We start from the raw sequence: 15,333 nt of genomic DNA, 5'->3' as shown, positions 1-15,333 counted from the left end.
GGCTTTGCAAAAGTCTTTTTGAAGTTTTCAAAGGGCACTTTTGCACAGACTTTAATTCCCACTCAGCTGATGAGCAGGAATTAAATCACGGTGCCTTGGCTGAACAATTTTGTTTCCTGCTGAGAACAGGATCAGGCAGCTAATACAGAATTAAACTCTGTCCCCTGCACACCAGCTGATTTCCTCAGTGGGAGAAATCGCCCTGTGAGTCCAATTGGACCCTCTGGTGGGCCAAGATTGGCCTGAAGGCTGATGGTTCCCAATCCTTGCTCTACTTGGGAGGTACAACAAAGCTGGCTGAGCACATGAAAGGAAAACACAGCAAGCTTCCTTACCTAGAGTCAGACCATTGGTACATTGAGCTCAGTATCATCTATAGTATCATCTCCCTCCCACCCCAGCCAGTGTGGCCAATGGGCAGGGATATTAGGAGTTGTCGTCCAGCAACACTAGAGGGTCACAGAGACACTTAGCAGTTCTAGGGGCTTTCAGGTGGCATTTGTAGCTAACAGGAGATGGCAGGTGTGCATATGAAGCACCCCTTCCTTTTACAGTATTTCCTCAATTGTGTCGGAAGGAATGCACAGAGGGCAAGCATTCAGTCTGTGTGAAACTTGGTTGTTTTCTAAATGTGCAGGCAGTTGGATAAGGGAATGAATCAAAGATTTTTCAGAATGAAAAAGAAATCTAGTTTTGAGTCTTGCATAAATCTGAGGAGCATATATATATATATATATATATATATATATATATATATTCAACAAAAGCCTTTTTGAAGGCACACTTCCTACAGCAGTTTCACCAAGGATGACTAATGAAGCTTCCAGCTAATGTTCACAGGGGACTGAGACAAGTGTTAGGGTGTGAAAGGCTGAGAATGCATTCAGGCTACGACTTGGCTGAACTGTGAATCAACATATTTAGGCGATTCATCTTCTGTACCTCAAGGAAAAGTGGAAACAAGCATGCCCCACCATACAGATGTGCATTACACAAAAGGTCATCCTTTGTTCACCTTAAAAGAAAGATTGCACACATCAAGACTACCTATATGTGGAGGGGTCTGGCTCACCTCTCTGACCTAAGTCACATGGAGAGGGCTACCTGTTTGTCTCCAGGACAAGGAGATAATGCAGAGAGGGAAAGACTAAAGCACCTGGGGCTGTAAAGTTTAGAGAAAGGAGAACTATGGGTTGAACAAGGATGGTGAAAATCATATCCTGTTTGTGGATAGAGACTTCCTGCCTCCCTCTTACTTAATAAAATAAATTATGGTGCCTAAAAGTAGCTAGTGATGGTATCAGGCCCAGCTGTCTGGGGAGAGCATTCTATAAATGGGAACTGTTCTCATGTTGCCAACCTCTGCACCTTCCTCGTCGAGGTCCCATGGAGAAGCCCTGCATATGATGATGCAGATGAAATCAGCCTTCTTAAAGTCCAGAGGACATGTTCGACTACTCTCAGCTTTCCCTTGCCTGTGTATAATGAAACCCAATAGAATACGATCACTTCCTCCCAAGGTTCCCTGTACTTTCACTTCATCATTCAGTTCCTTCCTGTTCATAAGGGCCAGGTCCGAGATAGATAATCCCCTTGTTGATTCTTCCATCTTTTGGGAAATGAAATTGTCAGCTAGGGAATGGAGGATTTTGTCAGGCCTTACTTTCCTGGCAGAGTTTGAGTTCCAAAAGTTATTGGAGAAGTTGAAGTCTCCCATGACTGTTATCTATCTCCTTTTTGAATGTTTCATAATCTGTTGTAGTAAGGCATCATCCGAGTCTTCCGTCTGGCTTGGAGGTCTATAGCAGACCCCCACAGTAAGGTCACTGTTGTTTCTCTCTCCTACAATCTTTACTCATATATTCTCAATCTGCTTTCCATGCTCCAGGTCATGGATCTCTTCACAAGTGTTACACATCCTTTACACATAATGCTCCTCCTCCTCTCTTCCTGTTTGGTCTATTCCTTTTGAACAGGTTATACCCCTCAATTCCTACATTCCAGTCATGAGTCTCATTCTACCAGGTTTCAGTAATGCCTATTAGATTGTATTTGCCATCCTGTATTAAGAGCTCAAATTCAACCTGCTTGTTTTCCAAGCTCTGTGCATAAAGACAAGAATACAGACAACTGAAACTATGAGTCATTCCCTCCAGCTATTTCCTTCGCCTAGTTTCCTGCCCTTTAGCAGGTTTCTGTAGCACCACCTCAGTTTCCTGTGCATCAATGAAGCTATTATCCCCAGTGCCAGATGTTCCTCTGTTGTCTATACAGTGGTACCTCTAGTTACGAACTTAATTCTTTCCGGAGGTCCATTCTTAATCTGAAACTGTTCTTAACTAGAGGCATGCTTTCGCTCATGGGGCCTCTTGCTGCCGCGGCACCACCAGCACACGATTTCCGTTCTCATCCTCGGACAAAGTTCTCAACTTGAGGTAAGTCTTCCAGGTTAGCGGAGTTTGTAACCTTAAGCATTTGTAACCTGAGGCGTTTGTAACTCGAGATACAACTGTAATATTGTCTCCCTCCCCCTCAGGATTTAGTTTAAAGCTCTCCTGATCAGACTCTTAGCAAAAAAACATTCTTGCCAACCATTATGAGGTGCAGCCCATCTCTTGCCAGAAGTTCTCCCTCAAAGAAGCAGAGACCACAGTGCAAGAAGCTAGACCTTTCCTTACAACAGCACCTGCACAGCCAGTGGTTTTCTTTTAGTATCTCCCTGTCTCTTTTTAAAAAGCAGATATTACATTTTAGTTACAGCTATGCTTATTATTATTATTATTATTATTATTATTATTATTATTATTCATGTAAGGTATTGTAAAGACAGTTAAGAGAAGGTTTACTGTAAATGTCACATGAACAAAAAAAATATGTTTTCAATGTTGTTTTAACTAAAGTGCAATATCCTTTAAAAAAAAGAGTCACACCATTTTTATTCCCTAATCTTGAAAATCTCCCCATGCTGAATTGCTTTGTGATTTATAGGAGCATTTGAAGCCCTGGAGGAGTTGTCTGAATTTCAGTATCATCTCATGCTTTTATTGAAAGGGGGGGGGCGAGTGAGAGTCCTCCAACCCACTCCAGTAATTAACATTACACATTAGGCTTTTCTTTTTAACAAGTAAGTGCTCACAGTAATTTCGAGCGTCATTTGCTGCATATAATATCACAAGTAATTAGTAAGCAGTATTAGGAATTTATGGAGGGCAGGGGCACAAGACGGTTTGTGTTGCTATTTAAATATATTCTCTCCAAGTGGGGCCTGCAGCAAAATGCTCACTCTTCCAAGTCCCCTTCCCCGCTGCCTTCCATTTCATGCACACTGAGCATGCTCAGCCATCATTGGACCATTTTTAAGTCTCCCTCCCCTGGGGCTTTCCCCGTGAGCTTTGTTTTTGTACTTTTGCAGAGCCCACTTACCCCTGTGTTTTGTGTGATGTGTGAACAACTGTGTATAGAGTGATTCACTGCATGCATTGCAGATGGAATGCTACAGATAGACCGTCTCTGCAGGCGAAACAGGCTGGGTTACAATGGAGGGCGGGCCAAGCAGGGGACCACAAGGGCAGGGCAGGGCAATCAGATTTACAGCAAGATGCAAAGGCTTACGAGTAGATTCAAGGGAACAATGCAATGTTGGAAGAGCATTGATCTTCACCCTCACATCTCTTTATCTTGTTAACCCTCTTCCCCCAAGAGCAAATCATGTGCCACATATTAAAATCAGGCTGGATTTCTTATGCACCAAATATAATTCTTCTGAAATTAACTCTGTGATTGATTGAAAGAACAAGAATAACATCCTCTAGTCATAGTTGTTGAAGGAACCGCCCAATAGCATTTGTTCTTACGAGTGGGCTGCAGGAATAAGATGGAGTGATATTTCAGAGAAAATAAAGGCTTTCAAAAGAGGAGGGATTCAACAAAGAATAGTGGTGGGCACGGGCTGTGCTGTGGGCTTGGGCTAGCCGATCAAATGGTTGGCGGTTCGAATCCCCACGATAGGGTGAGCTCCCGTTGCTCAGTCCCAGCTCCTGCCAACCTAGCAGTTCAAAAGCACACAAAAATGTGCAAGTGGATTAATAGGTACCGTACTGGCGAGAAGGTAAATGGCATTTCCGTGTGCTGCTCTGGTGTCGGTGTTCCGTTGCGCCAGAAGCGGCTTAGTCATGCTGGCCACATGACCCGGAAAAACTGTCTGCGGACAAATGCCAGCTCCCTTGGCCAGTAAAGCAAGATGAACGCTGCAACCCCAGACAAAACAAAACAAAACAAAAAATTCTTTCCAGTAGCACCTTAGAGACCAACTAAGTTTGTTCTTGGTATGAGCTTTTGTGTGCATGCACACTTATTTTATTTTGTTTTGACTATGGCAGACCAACACAGCTACCCACCTGTAGCCACAACCCCAGAGTCATTCGTGACTGGACTTAACTGTCAGGGGTCCCTTTACCTTTACCTAGTGGAGGAGAACAGGGGAGGATTCTGCCCCACATGGTAGATATTAGCATATAGGGGATAGAAAACTTAGTTGAAAAATATTTTCCCTCTCTAATTTGAGATTACAAGGAACTAGGGGCTGGTGGGAGATACAAATAGACACCCACCCCCATACAGATGGAGAAAATCAGGCTGCACACATACAATTTGTTTGAGAATCAATGGAGACTCTGCTTTTTTCACTGTAGTCTACACAGAATCTGGATCTATTTCATAAAGATCTATTTGCCCCTGTAAAACTCTTCTTGAGAAAGTAGTTTCATTCTGACATGTTTTGGGGAGGTGGTCTTTTTTTAAAAAATCAATCAATCGCAAACTGAAGTGGTGGAAATGTGCAGGTAGAAGTGGGAAACTGAGAGAAATTGAAATGAACATATTTGTCCATCAGGGCATCACTGCTTCATGATAGCAGTCAACGCTAGTGCATGTCTCCATTTTCTAAGGACTGAAGGAAAAGTTAGTTGTGGTAGCAAGCTGACTTGTCTGATGAAGTGGCAAGCTGGGTAAATGGGAAAGCACATCCATCACAGGGGAGATCCTGAAAAGGGAGGAATTCTTCATCCATCTTAAAGGGCTTTAACTTCTCAGTGTTGAGATGAAAAGAGAAAAAAAAATGTGTTACCGGTAGATCTTGAAGTTCTTCCCCCTCATTGCTGCCACTGATGTTTAGCCTGAGTAAGGATTGACTAAGGAATTAAACTTTGAATTACAGGTAAATTCCTTAATTAACATACAGATTTGGTTAAGCAGTGTGCAAGGATGGCTATTGGCAGCTGAGATAAGGGAGAGCAATGGTTGAAAAAATAAATAAATGGATTAAAACATTTAACTGGCATTAGGTTGTCTAATGAGTTATTAACAGACTATATAATCCTCCTCTATCCATGTCCTCCACCCGCTGTACTTATTATTCCCCAAAGATAAACATGGCTGCTTCTGGTGGGGTTTTGTTTTCAAGTGGCTTGTGTCTATATCACTGAAGACCTGCAGCCAGTGAAGGTGAGGATCTGCAATGCAATTCAGGGGGCTGGGCAATTTTATTTCCCCAGCGTGGGGAAACAGCTGTTGCTCAGTGCTCGATCTTCATTACTGTATTTGTAGTTAATAGGACCTTGAATGTCAATGTGGGGGAATATCTTGCCAGAGACCCTGGAAAGTCAGGGAAGGTATAAGGTTGCTCAAGGCCTTTTCTAGAATATGGAGACTCTCCTTGAAAATAACCATATCCTCTGGTTGGGAGTGTGGGGTGTGGCATTCAAGTACAACATTCCTTGTTTGCCTAGAGTACACATGCAAAGAGGATGTTTGTTCCAGCCAGTCAAAAACCTCCTGTTTCCTCCTGGGCTGGAGCATCCTTCCTTTTGCATGTGACTAGAGGTGGGCATGTTGTCTTTGTCCATGGGGTTTTCTTGGCAGGGATACTGGAGTGGCTTGCTCAACATCAAAAAAACTAAGATCATGGCCACTGGTCCTATCACCTCCTGGCAAATAGAAGGGGAAGAAATGGAGGCAGTGAGAGATTTCACTTTCTTGGGCTCCACAATCACTGCAGATGGTGACAGCAGTCACGAAATTAAAAGACGCCTGCTTCTTGGGAGGAAAGCAATGACAAACCTAGACAGCATCTTAAAAAGCAGAGACATCACCTTGCCGACAAAGGTCCATATAGTTAAAGCTATGGTTTTCCCAGTAGTAATGTATGGAAGTGAAAGCTGGACCATAAAGAAGACTGGTTACAGGTGGGTAGCCGTGTTGGTCTGCCATAGTCAAAACAAAATCGAAAATTCTTTCTAGTAGCACCTTAGAGACCAACTGAGTTTGTTCCTGGTATGAGCTTTCGTGTGCATGCACACTTCTTCAGATACACTGAAACAGAAGTCACCAGATCCTTAAATATAGTGGGGGAGTGGGGAGGGGTATTACTAAGAAGGGTGGTGGGAATGGGTGATAGGCTGATAAGTGTGGAAAACCTGTTGACGACTCTAAACGGCTGCAATTAGTCTTGCAGGGAAAGGCAAGGGGTGAGATGGCTAAAGATGGCTTTGTTATGTATAATGAGATAAGAATCCAATGTCTTTGTTCAAACCAGGTTTCTCCATGGTTTTAAGTTTGGTGATTAGTTGCAATTCAGCCACTTCTCTTTCCAGTCTATTTCTGAAATTTCTTTGTATTAAGACAGCTACTTTGAGATCTTTTATAGAATGTCCTGGGAGATTGAAGTGTTCTCCTACTGGTTTCTCTGTCTTGTGATTCCTGATATCAGATTTATGTCCATTTATCCTTTGGCGTAGGGTTTGGCCTGTTTGTCCAATATAGAGAGCTGAAGGGCACTGTTGGCATTTGATTGCATACACAATGTTGGAAGATGAGCAATTAAATAGTCCTGAGATGGTGTGTTTGATGTTGTTGGGACCAGTAATGGTGTTATCCGGGTTTATGTGGCAGCAAAGTTGGCATCTGGGTTTATTGCAGGCTCTGGTACCAGTGTCCATGTTGAGTCCTGTTTTTGTATTATTGTGGGTGAGGAACAAACTCAGTTGGTCTCTAAGGTGCTACTAGAAAGAATTTTCGATTTCATAAAGAAGACTGATCGCCGAAGAATTGATGCTTTTGAATTATGGTGCTAGAGGAGACTCTTGAGAGTCCCATGGACTGCAAGAAGATCAAACTTATCCATCCTTAAAGAAATCAGCCCTGAGTGCTCACTAGAAGGGCAGATCCTGAAGTTGAGGCTCTAGTACTTTGGCCACCTCATGAGAAGAGAAGACTCCCTAGAAAAGACCCTGATGTTGGGAAAGATGGAGGGCACAAGGAGAAGGGGACAACAGAGGATGAGATGGTTGGACAGTGTTCTCGAAGCAACTGGCATGAGTTTGGTCAATCTGCGGGAGGCAGTGGAGGATAGGGGTGCCTGGCGTGCTCTGGTCCATGGGGTCACGAAGAGTCGGACATGACTGAACGACTGAACAACAACAAGAAGAAGAGGTGGGCATGACCTTACCTGTGCAGGTAACAAAAGCACAAGGCACACAGCCCTCCTCCCTTCTTTTTTACTTCCTCTCATTGTTGGAGCAGCTTTTTAGCTAGAATGCTTTCAGCCAACAGATGACAAAGAGACTATCTCCATATGGGATAGACTCACATGTATTTTTCCGTAACTAAGTCTGCCTTCAGGGTCCAACTGTGAACTGTTGATGATGTTGTGAGTAAACTACTTTTATATACCTTAAATAAGATTGTGGCGTGTTTATTCTTTTAAGAGGGAAATAAGGGATCTTACCAGGAAACTATATTGAGAAGCTTAAACAAGCTTGCAACCAGCTACCCACTGTGCATTTAAAGGGGAATGTTAAAATTCTGCTAATCTATAGAACTTGCTAGTGCAAGTTAGGAAGGATATTAATAAACAAGATATCCTCTCCTGCCTCCCTGAACATTCCCACAAGGAGTGACAAACCTTGCCTGCTCCATGGGATGAGACAGGATGGCATTTAAGCAATCAAGAAGACCAAGGCATTTAGAGGGAAAGGGTGGTAGAGGAAGAGGGAGACCAGTGAGTGAACAGGCCTGCTTGGGGGGGGGGAATGATCTAGGTTTTGGCCCCCTCAATCCTACAATTGCAGGAAAAACAATCTCATCATGTCAGTGACTAAGTCTTAAGTCCTCTGTGGACTTACTTACCTGGAAATAAGCCCCTTTAAGCACAGCAAGACTTACTTCTGCGTAAATAGGAATGGGATTATAATGCAGGAGAAAACAAAAGCTCACAGGTGAGTTTCCTTTTCTAAACAGTCATATTGACTTTGTAAATGTCATTTAAATAGCCTCACAAGGAAACTTCAAATAAATATATCTCATCATTATGTGTATTCGACTGATTATGTTTCTTCTAACTTCATCCTCCTCTTGTTTTCTCGGGGGTAAAAGATAATATTTTCCCCCTGACCAGCTTGCTGAGTCTTTAAAATTTCTGCAATTGCATTTGAGTTAATATTACAAACAATATAAAATTCCCTAGTCTCTCTCAATTTCTCTCCTAGGAAAGCAGAGTTCAGTCAAACTGCACAATTAATTTGAGATCACTTCTGGGAAGAAGAGGGGTGGGTTAGGAAAAGATTGCGTGAAGCTCTGCAACTCTCTTCTGGGGGATTTCAGGTCTATGCAAGGAAGCTTAACTCACTTTCCCATAAAAAGTAGCTCCTATTATATTCCTGGAACTATCGGATATATTTTCCTTTCAAATTGCAGGTTGCATTTTGCTCTTTCTGGTAGTTTTCTTCCCCTTCTTTCCATTGCAGACTAATGAATGGCAACCAAGTGTGGCTTTTCATTCTATGCCAGAGGCACACCGTCCATATGCTTGAGTGTCTTGTGTGCCAGGGCTTGCCCTGTAATGCCGGAAAGTTACCTCTTGCTCAACCTTTTGTGTGTGTGAAAATCTTTGCAGATGATGTTAAGTATAATGATTTAATTTACTGGGAGTGGGAATGCTTAAATGCATTACTGTGTGTTGAATTCTGGAATGTTCCCCAGTAATTCTCCACCTTCCTAGTCCAAAGGAAATATGTATTCTGTTGCCTAATGGCTGTGTGGGTTGCAGTGCTCCCATAACCTTATCATCTTTGGGTATCAGCGGAGATGGACCTTTGTGGCCTGATCCCACCAGTTCACGGGTGTTGTTGGGTTTCCCCCCAAAAGGAAGGAACCACATTGATCACTTAACATGATATATTGATGCTAACTATTCTGATATTTCTCTCTGTGGTTCCATCAGCATTGTGCTCAAAATTGCCACAATATCCTACTGTGTGATACTGCCGCACCAGCACAGCTGCTGGTGTATCACTTCTCTTCAGCAGTCATGCGTTGGCGCATGAGTCTTAGGTTGGGTAGAAAGAAGCTCTTTGTAACAGCTGTAGATGTGAATGAAATTTTACACGTGCAATATTGATCTCTAGCCAAAAAAATAATAATAATGTGAATAAATCCTGGGGAGAGAAGAGCAAAGATCTGAAATGACTTGAAACATTTAGAGAAAAAGTAGAATCTCTCTCTACTGTTATTTGACAAAGTGAAGCTGGGACCCATAAGAGCTAATGCATGTTCAGTTGTATTTTTACTTTAAGAAGCAGACACTCTCTCTCCTCTTCAGAGCTTACCAATAGCTGCTTCACAAACTTTTGGCAATTAGCTATTTGTACAAAAGGTGCCATGATTGTAGGTGTGCAATGCAGGTTTTATGTTGTATAACCCGTTTTGGAGGGTTTCCTTTTGCAGAATTTGGAATGCTGGTTCTCATAATTTTGTCATGGTCTGGGAAGGAGGATTCATGAAATATCGGGAAGCACTAGATGCATGTGAGTAGAGATATGTGCCAAGCACAGGCACTATGTCTACCTCCTGGTCCTCTCTTCTAGTTTCTTGCTGCTCAGTCCATGTGCTTTCAGGGCTGGAACCTTGCTTAGACAGAGAAAGGGAAAATGCGAAAGAAGGAACCATGTGGGTTAGATTAAGAAGAGAGCAAAGAAGCACAGTCTCCCAGCATTTGGCAACAGCTCTCTGTTTGTGTGTTAAAGCCCACGTTCTATCATACCCTGTGTCACCAGAATACAGTGATAGTAATTTGGCCATCATTTTTGTTTTCCTAGATAGTTTCCCACTGAATTATTCACTCCCAGTTTCAAATTACACTACATTTCATAGGACATGCCATCTATTTAAAAGTGCTTCATAATGTTAGTTCCACCTTGTTTTGCTTGCAGTTATTATGTTGATTTGGTAACTACAATTCAGGCCAACCGACAGTGCAAGCCGAACCATGTCTACTCAGAAGTAAGTCCTATTGAATTCAGTGGGGTATACTCCCAGGAAAACGGGGTTAGGATTGCAGACTTTGTCATGATAACTAGATTGCACTGGGAATCACAGGTAAGACATTATTTATTCTCAGTGAGATAGAGTTTGGGGATTGGGGCAAATGGCAGGAGGAACTGAGTCAGGCCGTGAATTAGCATCTTGTTTCCATGTGTTTTGAAAATGTTTTCATTGTACAAAGGAACAGTCACTGAGAGAGAGAAAATAGGGGGGATAGACTCTGTAGCTGTGGCTCTAACTGACATAGCCTATGATAATTTGGACACAGGAGAACTTTGGGTGTTAGGAATGGGGTAACTTCAGCTGGAAAATTCATTCTTGTATCTTACAACTGGTTTGTAGGCAACACTTAGAATCATAGAGTTGGAAGGGACCCCCGGGGTCATCTAGTTCAACCCCCTGCGATGCAGGAATCCCAGCTAAAGCACCCATGACTTAAGGGTGATGTGATGGTTTAGCCAGCTTACAGTCATTCACACATCTGAAAACCCAAGAGATTTTTATTTTGGCCTTCTCAAAAGCCTTCGGTGTTCAATTTGGTTATTGTATTAATTGGAACTGCTATTTATTAATTGGAGGCTCTTTGCCTTTTACCAATGCATGAGGTTCAGTTCCGTCACTGATCCCCATGTCCTTAAAAAGCTTTCATTTGTTGAGTTACAAGTAGGTAGCCGTGTTGGTCTGCCATAGTAAAATAAATAAATAAATAAAAAATCCTTCCAGTAGAACCTTAGAGACCAACTAAGTTTGTTCTTGGTATGAGCTTTCGTGTCTCTAAGGTGCTACTGGAAGGAATTTTTTTGTTTGTATGTTTTCATTTGTTGAGTTTTAGCTGACCATGCCCCCTTTTAAGGCACAGAGCCTCTGTCAGAAACAAAGGTGGCAACCTGGTGATTAGGTTTCTCTGCACTTGGAATGGACCCCTTCCTATTCTTAGTTTAGAGGAAAAGATGTCATAGTTATAACACAGATTAACCAATTATGTCTGTGTGAAACATTTGCTCCATGCAACTGGTTCTCAGCACAATGCTCACTTTTGCTCCCACACTATTTCTACACTTGCACCTGGAAATTGAAGGTTCAGCTAAGGCCAACCCCACATTATTTATTAGGGTTGCAAACTAACCAGGAAAGGGTGGGGAGAGAAAATCAGCTTGACCTGCTCTTGTGCCTTGAGTGGCAGCTTGATGTGTAGAGAAACTAGCATCTGAAGCTCTTCACACCATGGAGCTAAACATTACTGTCATATCTCAAAAAAGGCGCTGTGGCCAACTACACGACTTCTAATTTTTTTGTTTCCTGCTCCCTGGTTGCAATTTTAAAACTTGTATTTGTGCTGTGGTTTGTTTCCCTATGACTCCAGGGTCTATGGTTTGCTGTAACTTTATGTCATATATTACATATTTTATGTTTTTATGGGCTTATAGCCGCAATAAAATTTGAATTTGAATTTTACTTGCTAATTTCTGCTCTGCATATCTGCGATCAAAGGCAAGGCTGAAGAGTTGGCAGCCCTCAAATTCAGGTTTTTGTTTCACTGAAGTTGCAATTCTGTGGGTGGAATTCAACTAAATTTTAAAATGAATGCACATGGCTAAGTTAGCTCCATTAATTTCAGCAGGTCTATTCTGAGTAAACTGAATCCCACCCTATGCACACTTACCTGGGAGGGAGCGGCTTTGAAGATAGCATGGTTTATTTCTGAGTACACATGCTTAAGAATGGGCTGAATATGTTCCAAGATAGCACAGCACAGAACATTAGCTGTATATTACCCTATAGGGTCTGGGCTGATTCTCATGGCAGGTTCATCTAGTGACGAATGCAAGTAACATGTGGTGAAGACCAGCATGTGTGAAAATGTGATCACAAATCTAACACACTCCACATAAATTGATTTTGAAACAATAAGCTCATGCACTCAGCTGATAGCCACCAAGTGTAGTCAGTTGATGTCTATGTCTATGTGAACCACAGTTCTCAGTACTGGGAGGATGATTTCTCTCTGATATTTATTTTAAAATGCTGCATTTTATGAATGTAGTTTGAACATACTATGCTGGCAAATAGCACCCCCCCCCCAAAATGCCATTTTAAAAAAACAGCAACAACAGCATCAAAGAGTCTTGTAGCACCTTAAAAGACCCACAGTTTTTCATTATGGCATAAGCTTCCATAGACCAGCACTCACTTCATCAGATGCATTTCATTTAATACATTTCACAATGCAAGCAATGCATGCTTGCTGGAAAATAAATCTCACCGAGTTCAGTGGTGTTTACTTCCAGGTAAATCTGGATAAGGGTACAGCCTTAAATTATTGATTTGGCTTATTTTCATAGCATTAAGTTATTTTAGTCTCCATGGTACAGAATTTGAGGAAAAAATAGTTTGTGTTCTTATGGCTCTACAACAGCTGATCACAGAAACATTGATAGTTTTTGGATAGTTGGTACAGTGGGTGATACAGTGGTAAAATATATTTGGACAAAGAAGTACAAAGGGCTGAGTTGTGTCTCCTTTCACCATTGAAGTTCTATGGCACTGATCACTCACTAATTAATGAGTCAAGAAGGTTTCTCATGCATATTCACAGATCTGCCCTACAATTGAAATATTATGTTCAAATATTTTAAAGCACCAGAATTTTGTTTTTGTTTTAAATGTGTTCACTTGCAGCTTTGTCTACAGTAAATAAGCTTTGTCTACAGCAAGCAGCAAGCAATATCATTCATGCAGAAGAGAGAGGAATATCCTCAAAATGTACAGCCATTGTTTTGTGACAATATATTTGATCAGGTGACTTCTACACCTTGCAAATTGTTTTCATGAATATTTAACCAACCAAGGGATTGTATGAGTGGAAATTCAGGCTAAGTCAGTGTCCTTAGGCTGTTTGACTTTACATTCCGCCAAGAAAGGTATTTTAAAACTAAAATTTGATCACTTCCCTACCAATTCAGTTAATGGCATTTCTTAAAGATTAAAAAAACACAGAGCTACAATTGCTTTTCTTAGATAAATACATTTTAAAGCTAAGTCCTGGATTCCACCCCATTCCTCTGAAACTGGTACAAACAGTAAAATTATTAAACAAATAGACTTGAAATTAAAATGCACACAGTAAATTAAAAGGTGTGGAAAATAACTGACATAAACTATGTATAGTGCTAAATATACACATATGACCCACATTCCAAAGGCAAAGATAACTTTTATAGCAAACATAAAAAGAATATGCATATACACAAAACATACAGAAATGAGTATAAAATGGGAAAGGTCTTGCCAACACAGAAAGGAAAGATATAAATGAGGATTGGGTTATAGTTTCATAACTAAACAAATGTGCTTTGGGTAGGTTTGATTATGGAATCACAATGGGAACAAGGAACTGAAGGTGATTATCTGTGTCCCCCCCCCCCCATCTAAGGACTGACATTTTTACATAAAATAATGAATACACTCTGACAGCTCAACCTACCAGGAAGTTCTCTCATGCAAGTCCCGTGGGAATAAATGGGAGCCTTGCAGGAGCATTCAGTGGGGCTTGCACAGAAACTCCTGGCAGATTGTCCCCAAAATGTTTAGATGTCTAACTGCTACATCTGGTCATTTCTGTTCTGAATCTCTAAAATCTCACTCTTGCTTTGCCTTTAAGGAGGAAATTCTGCTTGTTATTGGCCATCAGATTTAAGAGCCAAAAACCTCATGCAACAAACAAACAAACAAACAAGTAAATCCCTCTTTGCTGCAAATCTCATCATGCCATTTGCTTCTCTCAAATTTCTCTCTCCTCACTCTCTTTTTTATTTGGGGCATGCATGAAGAGGTCAAGTAAGAACAAGAGGGCTCACACCTGCTACATCTTTTGAAGGCTCTGGTTTACACCGAGGAAATAAAATAAGCCGGATTTCCAGCACCTGCTTCTCTGCTCTCTTCCCCACTGCAGGAGTGCCAGGTCCCTAGAGATGCTCTGCTGCAAACCCTTTCCCACTTGCCCTTCCCCTGAATACGAAGTTCGAGCACTTCCCGGGAGGAGCAGACCAATCCAACCATCCAGGCATGCGAATCCACAGTCAAGCCACACTTGGCCCTGAACATTAAATCCATCATAGAGGATCAGAGTCTTGGAGGGGGTCTTGGGGGACATCCAGCCCACCCCCTTGCTCAGCAATCCTTAACCACAACGCCTTCTCCATTCCAAATGCACCGCGTGATATATAATAGTCATTATTATAAATAATAATATTTGGGGAACCGCGGTTGTACTGCATAGGGCTCCACCTTCCTCCTAGAGGGCTCCTGAGCTCTCGCTTTCTCTCTGCCCTGATCCCCTTCGCACCCAGTCATTCCTCGCCTGGGCTGCTGGCCCAGCTTATCCCGAAGACACCACGACGCTTCCCGAGCGAGCCCTTCCGCCGAAAACTTTCCCCCTGCCCGCCCTCGCCCGCTTTCGGTCCCGAGGAGCAGGCGGAGGATGTCGCCTTACCTGGCGCTGGCGGGCGACGCTCGCTGGCGGCGGCTGCACTTCTGGTCCTCCACATCGTCACCATAGCGCGGGCGGGCGTCCTTAGAGATCCGAAAGAGATGTGGAGGCACCCCGGGGAAATGTCCGCACCCTCTTGCTTGGGGAAGGTGGTCCTCCTCTTCCTCCTCCTCCCCCTGACCCCCCGCCCCTCTGGACGGGGCCCCTATGGCAGCGCATCAAGGCTGCCGTGAGCGGAGACGGGTGGGGGCCAGGGGGCGTCGGGAAGAGGCAGCGCGCAGCGGAGATCGGCCCCCTTTCCCAAGCCCTCCTCCTCCTCCTCCTCCAGCCACCCTTCCCCACACAGCCCCAAATCGGAGAAGTTTCACTGTCCCCAAGTGATGCGCTTTGCTGCAGCTCCGCATCTGGTGAAGGCTTCTCCCCTCCAAACCTATCGCCTCTGTCACACACACACTCTCTGCCCCCCC

The 15,333-nt window shown here is 42.9% G+C and overlaps 1 protein-coding gene across 3 annotated transcripts in view; it reads right to left on the bottom strand.

Annotated features, from left to right (window-relative positions):
- The window catches only part of GRM3 (glutamate metabotropic receptor 3), a 93,473-nt gene extending 78,451 nt beyond the window's left edge, over positions 1–15,022 (bottom strand). The window contains exon 1 of one of the 3 annotated variants that reach the window (XM_033162203.1): positions 14,870–15,022. The gene's annotated coding sequence lies outside the window, so the exon portion shown is untranslated. The remainder of the gene's footprint in view (positions 1–14,869) is intronic. The other 2 variants (XM_033162202.1, XM_033162201.1) reach the window with 2 other exon arrangements.
- Between the last annotated feature and the right edge of the window lie 311 nt (positions 15,023–15,333).

Source organism: Lacerta agilis, chromosome 10, assembly GCF_009819535.1.
Source record: "Lacerta agilis isolate rLacAgi1 chromosome 10, rLacAgi1.pri, whole genome shotgun sequence".
Classification (NCBI taxonomy): domain Eukaryota; kingdom Metazoa; phylum Chordata; class Lepidosauria; order Squamata; family Lacertidae; genus Lacerta; species Lacerta agilis.
This window is presented reverse-complemented; position numbering and strand designations above follow the sequence as displayed.